Here is an 8,527-nt window from a genome sequence, read left to right as displayed (position 1 = left end):
GAATAAGTTGACACCTACTGAAATATCTTTGCAAATGGCTAATAAATCAACTGCTATACCTGTCAGTATTTGTGAGGATGTGCCTGTTGTGGTTGCTAACGTTACTATTTTAACAAACTTTGTTATTCTTGATATTCCTGAGGACGATGGTATGTCTATTATTCTTGGATGACCCTTTTTGAATACTAAAGGGGCTGTTATTGATTGCACCAAAGGCAATGTCACTTTTCATGTTAATGGTAATGAGCATATGGTACACTTTCCGAGGAAACAACCTCAAGTCCACAGTATCAATTCTATTGGAAAAATTCCATCGATTATTTTTGGAGGTTTTTCATTTCCTCTTCCTACTGTCAAGAAGAAATATGATATTCTTATTGTTGGGGATGTGCATATCCTCGTTGAGGTAACCTAGTGTTATTCAAAAATTCTCCGGTTCCATGTTATTCGGAATGAGTTTGTTAACAAGACTTGATCAACCTTGTTAATGGATTCCTTTTGATGATCATGAGATGGATGAATTTAGAAAACACAACTCTCTCTACCCTATTTTTACTTTTTGTTATTTATATTAAATAAAGCAAAAATAGTATTTTTTGTCTGTTATCTGAATTATCCGTGCAATATAAAAATACCCCGAAAATAAAAGTTCTCCAAATGCCCTGAAATTTAAATATGATTTTTCTGGAATATTTGAGAATATTTGGCACTGAGAACACAGCAGGGGGGCATCCACCTAGCCACGAGGGTGGAGGGCGCGCCCTACCCCCCTGGGCGCGCCCCTACCTCGTGGCCCACAGTGGCCCTCCTCCACTTATTGCTGCACCCGCACACTCCTTCTTCCTCCCACAAACACCATTATCCAGGTCAAGCACAAGTTCTAGCTCATTTTACTGCGATTTTCGATCTCCTTGCTCAAAGCACCTCTCACAAAACTGCTTTGGGGGATTGTTCCTTGGTATGTGACTCCTCCATTGGTCCAATTAGTTTTTATTCTACTGCTTTATTCATTGCATATTTTTGCTGTTTAGGTGACCCTGTTCTTGAGCTTGCATGTAAAATTTTTGTGGTTCCAAGTAGTTTTGATGCATGATATAGGCTCTAGGCACTTGTAGGAGTAGTTGCTATCAATTTTTTTGAGTTTGGTTCACTTTTATTTTGAAGTTACTAAAAATTTCAGATTTTGTCAGAAAATAATGAAGAGATTTTTGAGGGGCTCATCGAGTCGAAGCTCGAAGGAAAAGACAAATGAAAAAGCAAAGAGGCCCAAATATAATCTGCCTCGCATCGCGGAGGTTCGGCCGTGTGAATGGCCTTGTGATGATTTCTTGAGAACAACCGGGATATATGATGATTTCTATGAATTGGCTGAGAATGCAGGCCTCACCGCCTTCCTCCACGACCAGCGCGAATAGTATCTCTTACTCACCAATATCTTTGTGCAAAACTTTCATTTCCATGCTAGGAGCTCACCACATACGGTGGAGTTTTATTTATATGATGAGCATAAGGAGATGGCACTTTGTGATTTTTGTCGGGTTTGTTTGATCCCTTTCGAGGGCATCATAGAGGAACCACATCACGGCGATGTGGATGGGTTTATTGATACCATCGCTGTAGGGGAAACAAGGAAGGTTTCTGATGCACGAACTACTAGCATACACTTTCCTGTTCTACGTTACTTTGCTATATTTGCTAGTAGATGCTTAATTGGGCACGGAAACTGTGGAAACCTGAGTGCCCCTGATATTGTTATTTTGTGCCACGCCTTATTTCGTGATGATACATTCAACATGGGTGCTATTCTTGCAAAGCGGTTAAATCTTAACCGTACAAAGGGCCCCGTCTTTGGAGGCATCTTTGCATCGCGCCTAGCTGCACATTTTAACATACCTATTAGGCATTATGAGAAGGATGAAAAATTGCTGCCTCCTGTTTATTTAGATTATAAGAGTATGGTAGCACACAATTTTATTGTTAAGAATAGGGAAAATGAGCTCAAATACAAATTGGTCTTTGATAAACATCATCCTGAGACTATTACCCTGCCTGCTCCTTCCTTGTTTGATTTATCTGCAGGCAAGTACCTTGTTCCGTTGGAGGCTATTCACGCCTACCGGAACCCTACATCAGCCACAGAGCCAGAGTCGGAACCACAGGTTGATCCTCCACGACAATCTAATTACCAGTGGGATTCGGAGATGATTTCCAACCAGTGGCAATCAGAGTCTTCTTCTTCGCAGTACGACCCCAACTATTACTATGGATGTCCGCCAGGCCAACCGTGGCCATAGACCAACTTAGGCTAAAAGCCTAAGCTTGGGGGAGTACGTATTTCTCACCGACATTACATTCATGTTCACACACTTATTGCTAGATGTCGGTGCTCATACTTTTTCATTGTAATATCCATGCTAGTTTATTTTCTCTTTTTATGCTCTCTTCTTGTGTGTTTAATAAACCTTAAGAAAAAAACAAAAAAATACTTGTAGCTTTTAGCTAGTTTTAATTTCCATGCTTGTAATAGTAATTAAAAGGAAAACCCAAAAAGAATTCCTGTTCTTCTATTGCTTGTTGGGAGCTTTCCCGTGTAAATAGTTCTATTTCTTTTCTTTTCTTTGGGGGTCGATAGGAGAAGACCATGATTAAATTTTTCAAGTGGCTCTTATATGCATTATTGTTGATCTGACAAAAGAGCCTTGTCTTCTCCTGTTTATTGAATGCTTGCAGATTCCAGCTTAGTCCAATGCACGCGCACCATTATTATTATTCACATCATTCGGTCGTGCAAGTGAAAGGCAATTATGACGATATATGATGCATTGATTGAGATGGGAGAAGCTGGTATGAACTCGTCCTCTCTTGTTTTTGTAAATATGATTAGTTCATCGTTCCTGATTCAGCCTATTATGAATAAACATGTTTGCGATGACAATTAGAGATCATAGTTTCTTAAGCCATGCTTAATTAGCTAGGAGCTTATAATGGTTTACCTTGCATGCCAACATGCTATTAAAATGGTTGTGATGTGGTATGATAGGGTGGTATCCTCTTTTGAACGATTCGAGTGGCTTGACTTGGCACATGTTCACGCATGTAGTTGAAACAAAATCAACATAGCCTCTACAATATTTATTTTCATGGTGCATTATATCCTACTCATGCTTGCATTCGGTGTTGATTAATTTTAATGCATGTTCATGACTGTTGTCGCTCTCTAGCTGGTCGCTTCCCAGTCTTTTTCTAGCCTTCACCTGTATTAAGCGGGAATACTGCTTGTGCATCCAATCCCATAAACCCCAAAGTTATTCCATATGAGTCCACCATACCTACCTATATACGGTATCTACCTGCCGTTCCAAGTAAATTTGTATGTGCCAAACTCTAAACCTTCAAATAAATATCATGTTTTGTATGCTCGAATAGCTCATGTATCAACTAGGGCTGTCCGTATCTTCCATGTTAGGCGGGTTATTCTCAAGAGGAGTGGACTCCGCTCCTCACTCACGAGAAGGTGGCTGGTCACCGGGATGCCCAGTCCCATGCTTTATGCAAATCAAATCAAAATAATTGCAAACAAAACCCCCTTGGGACTCTTGTTAGTTCGAGGCACTCGTTGTTTCGAGCAAGCCATGGATTGATGCTTGTTGGTGGAGGGGGAGTATAAACTTTACCATTCTGTTTGGGAACCGCCTATAATGTGTGTAGCATGGAAGATATCGCCATCTCTTGGTTGTTATGTGGACAATGAAAGTATACCGCTCAAAATATTATTCATCTCTATTTCAAAACTGAGCTCTTCCACCTCTACAAATCCCTGCTTCCCTCTGCGAAGGGCCTATCTATTTACTTTTATGTTGAGTCATCATCCTCTTATTAAAAAGCACCAGTTGGAGAGCACCACTATCATTTGCATTCATTACTGTTAGTTTACATTGAGTATGACTTGACTGGATCTCTTTTACCATGAATTACAATGTCTAGTCAGTCCTTGATCTTTAAAGGTGCTCTGCATTTATGTTTTGCGGTCTCAGAAAGGGCTAGCGAGATACCATCTTGTTATATCATATTATGATTGTTTTGAGAAAGTGTTGTCATCCGAGATTTATTGTTATTGCTCGCTAGTTGATTATGCCATTGGTATGAGTAAACATGAGACCTAAGAGTTATTGTGAATATGGTGAGTTCATAATCTTTGCTGAAAATGTGAATGATGTAGGATGGAAAGTATGTCTAGAGGGGGGGTGATTAGACTACTTGACCAAATAAAAATCTAGCCTTTTCCCAATTTTAGTTCTTGGTAGATTTTAGCAACTTTGAACAAGTCAAGCAATCTTAACACAATTCAAGCAAGCATGCAAAGAGTATATGAGCAGCGGAAAGTAAAGCATGGATGCAACTTGCAAGAATGTAAAGGCAAGGGTTTGGAGGATTCAAACGCAATTAGAGACACATATGTTTTGTCGTGGTTCTGATAGGTGGTGCTATCATACATCCACGTTGATGGAGACTTCAACCCACGAAGGGTAACAGTTGTGTGAGTCCACGGAGAGCTCCACCCATGAAGGGTCCATGAAGAAGCAACCTTGTCTATCCCACCATGGCTATCGCCCATGAAGGACTTGCCTCACTAGCGGTAGATCTTCAGGAAGGTAGGCGATCTCCTTGCGCTTACAAACTCCTTGGTTCAACTCCACAATCTTGTCGGAGGCTCCCAAGTGACACCTAGCCAATCTAGGAGACACCACTCTCCAAGAAGTAACAAATGGTGTGTTGATGATGAACTCCTTGCTCTTGTGCTTCAAATGATAGTCTCCCCAACACTCAACTCTCTCTCACAGGATATGGATTTGGTGGAAAGAAGGTTTGAGTGCAAAGCAACTTGGGGAAGGCTAGAGATCAAGATTCATGTGGTAGGAATGGAATATCTTGGTCTCAACACAAGTGTAGGTGGTTCTCTCTCAGAAAATATAGGTTGGAAGTGTAGGTTTGTTCTGATCGCTCTCTCCACGAATGAAGAGGAGGTGGAGGGGTATATATAGCCTCCACACAAAATCTAACCGTTACACATAACTTTCCAAACTCGGTGGGACCGAATGCTTAAACTCGGTCGGACCGATTCAGCAAAGCTAGTGACCATTAGGGTTTTCGATGGGACCGACATGCAACTCGGTAGGACCGATATGATTAGGGTTAGGGCATAACATAATCTCGGTGAGACCGATTTTGGTAATAAGCTAACCAGAGAGTTGGTCAGGTAAACTCGGTGGGACCGATCGCTCATTTCGGTGATACCGAAACATTACGAAGGGAAAATAGAGAGTTTACATTGCAATCTCGGTGGGATCGATCGCTCATCTCGGTGAGACCGAAATGTTACGAAGGGAAACAGAGAGATTACAATCCCATTTCCGTGAGACCGAGATCCTTATCGGTGAGACCAATTTGCATAGGGTTTGCGGCAGTGGCTATGACATTTGAAACTCAGTGGCGCCGGATAGAAAGAGTCAGTGGGGCCGAGTTTGACTTTTGGTTTAGGTCATATGTGGATGTGAGAAAGTAGTTGAGGGTTTTGGAGCATATCACTAAGCATTTTGAGCAAGAACCTCATTAAGCAACACCTCATCCCTCCTTGATAGTATTGGCTTTTCCTATAGACTCAATGTGATCTTGGATCACTAAAATAGAAAATGTAGAGTCTTGAGCTTTGAGCTTGAGCCAATCCTTTGTCCTTAGCATTTTGAGGGGTCCACTTTTCTCATCCATGCCATGCCAATCATTGAGCTTTCCTGAGATATAAATCTTGAAGTAGCATTAGCTCAATGAGCTATATGTTGTTAGGAATTACCAAAACCACCTAGGGATAGTTGCAGTTTCAATCTCCCTCTTTTTGGTAATTGATGACAACATATAGATCAAAGCTTCGACAAATGATAATAAGAGTGAAAAACATTGTCGCTTTGAGAAGTATGTGAAAAGCAAGATCTCCCCTAAATTTGTGCATAATTTAAGATTTGCTTTGGACTGCAAATGCACAAGGAGTTAGGATCATGGGTTACTCTTCCATGTCACATACATCTTGGTGGAGCACTCAAAATGATAATAATTAAAATACATGTACTCATCACCAAGCAAAGTGAATGATCATATAAAAGGATAATGTCATCCAACAAGCATTAAGGTAGCATATGATCAAACACATGATCATCCAAGCAAGCACAAAGTATAAAGTATCTCAACCAAGAAAATAAACAAAGTTTAACCACCAAACAAAAAGAGAGAATAAAAAGCAACACTCTCTCTCGGAGCCTATGATCTATACATTTTCTCCCCCTTAGGCAACAAGTTACCAAAAAGTTCCTAAAAATGCATAGTGATAGATCGACACTCAGGCTTGGTCTTCAGGTGGTGGTGTAGACAGAACTCCAAGAACGAAGGCATCAGTCAATGTAGATGGAGCTAGTGGAGTAGATGCTGGAGCCAGTGGCACTGAAGCTGTAGCTGGTGCAGATGAAGTAGCTCTGGTGTCTGGAATAGGCACTGCAGCAGACCTCTGACCTTTGGGCACTCTAGCAAAAGCATCAGTGGTTGTCTTACCCTTCTTCTCCTGCATTTCATCCTGAAGTTTCTCAACGACTGACTGGATCTCAGTGACCTTCACATCCAAGTCATAGAACTTCTGCTCCACGATCCTCTCCAAGCTCTCCTGGTTTTGAGCCAGGGTGGCCAGTCCCTTCTCAATCCTCAGAGTGGAGGCAATCAAGTAGCCAAGCTGATCTTGCTTGCTCTTCAGAAGATACTGAGATGCTTCTTCAGTAGTTGGTATCCTTGCAGCCTTTTGTAAGTGCATCTAGTGCCACCCCTAGTTGGTTTTGGAGTATTGACGACAAACCTAGTTGAGAGACTAATGTGTTTGTGAGAATTGCGGGATAACACAGGTAGAAATCCCTCATTGATTCGGTTTTCCTACCAGAGATGACCCCTAAAAATGTATGAAGACATTGAAGTCAGAGGTGGTATGTGAAGACATTCACATTGAAGACTATGATAAGAGAAGACATCGCATGAAGACTATGGAGCGCGAAGACTTAGCAGTTTCGTCGTTCTGTGTTTTTCCTTGTTGAGTCATAGGAACCACCGTATTGTTAAGTGGGGTCCAAGAGAACCAGTCAGAATGACTGAAGTGATGCTTAACCAAAATCCTATGTCTTCGAGTGAAGACTATGAGAGCAAATCTTGTCCAGAGTTGGATAAGTCAGCTTTGCTTGTAGCCCAAGTAAAGTTGTCGTGTGTGTTTGAAATCTGACCGTTGGAACACGTGTCAGTTCCTTAGTGACCCAGGGTCATTTCGGACAAATCAGGTCGGGTTGCCTAGTGGCTATAAATAGCCCACCCCCTACAACCATAAATGGTTGGCTGCTCAGAGTTAGAGTACGACTTTTGTCGTTTGAGAGCAACCCACCTCGAAGCCTTTGAGAGAGAATTCCTTGCGAGGATAAAGCCCTAAACACCCAGAGCCAAAGAGTGTTAGGCATCACTTAAGTCTTCCTGTCTGTGTGATCTGAAGACTTATTACACTTGAGGACTATGAATCCTCCAGCCGGTTAGGCGTCGCATTTTGAGCATCCAAGAGTCATTGTGGATCGCTGGTGAACGAAGTCTGTGAAGGTTTGGAAGTCTACCTTGAAGACTTACCAGAGTGATTGGGCGAGGTCTGTGTGACCTTAGCTCAAGGGGAATACGGTGAGGACTAAGTGTCCTGAGCTGCGTGTTCAGGACTGGGTGTCCGGGACTGTGTGTCCTCAGGTTTAAATACCTAGCCGCCCTAACCAGACGTACAACTATCACAGCAGTTGGAACTGGTCAACCAAATCTTTGTCTTCACCAAGCTCACTGGTTCTACCCTTCCCATCTCTTTATTTACAGTTGGTCCTTGTGAAGTCATTGCCTATTTGCATTGTCCATTTGTCTTCACCGTGTGACTGTTTGTTCAGATTGGTTTCATATTATCTTCCATCCTGATCCGTACTTCCTAGCTGCTGTTAGTCTTTGTGCTTTCACTTCACTGAATACTTGACTATGGCTTGTCTAGAGTAGTCTACCTTCCGCTGCATGGTTATAGGTTCATTTCTAGTCTACTTTCACAAAAATCGCCTATTCACCCCCCTCTAGTCGATATAACGCACTTTCAATTGGTATTAGAGCAAGGTACTCCCTTGTTCTGTGTGATTCGGTTTAACCACCTGGAGTTTTAGCTATGTCGACTGCAGGGATAATTAAAGTCTCCGCTGCATGCCCCGTCTTCGATGGAACTGAATATCCCTACTGGAAGAATAAGATGCGCATGCATCTTGAAGCCATTGATGTCGACCTATGGTATGTCGTCAAGAATGGCGTTCCCAAGGCTGGTGAAGGTGTCACCGCTGCTGATGTGGAGGCGGATCCTCTAACTTAGAGAAGCAAAGTCACAGTGCTACAGTGTAATCATAGTGTAAAATGAAGAAGGAATGTTAGAGACGTTTAGCGG

This window comes from Triticum urartu, chromosome 5, assembly GCF_003073215.2.
Source record: "Triticum urartu cultivar G1812 chromosome 5, Tu2.1, whole genome shotgun sequence".
Lineage (NCBI taxonomy): Eukaryota > Viridiplantae > Streptophyta > Magnoliopsida > Poales > Poaceae > Triticum > Triticum urartu.
The sequence above is the reverse complement of the archived record's forward strand: the minus strand, read 5'-3'. Positions refer to the sequence as shown.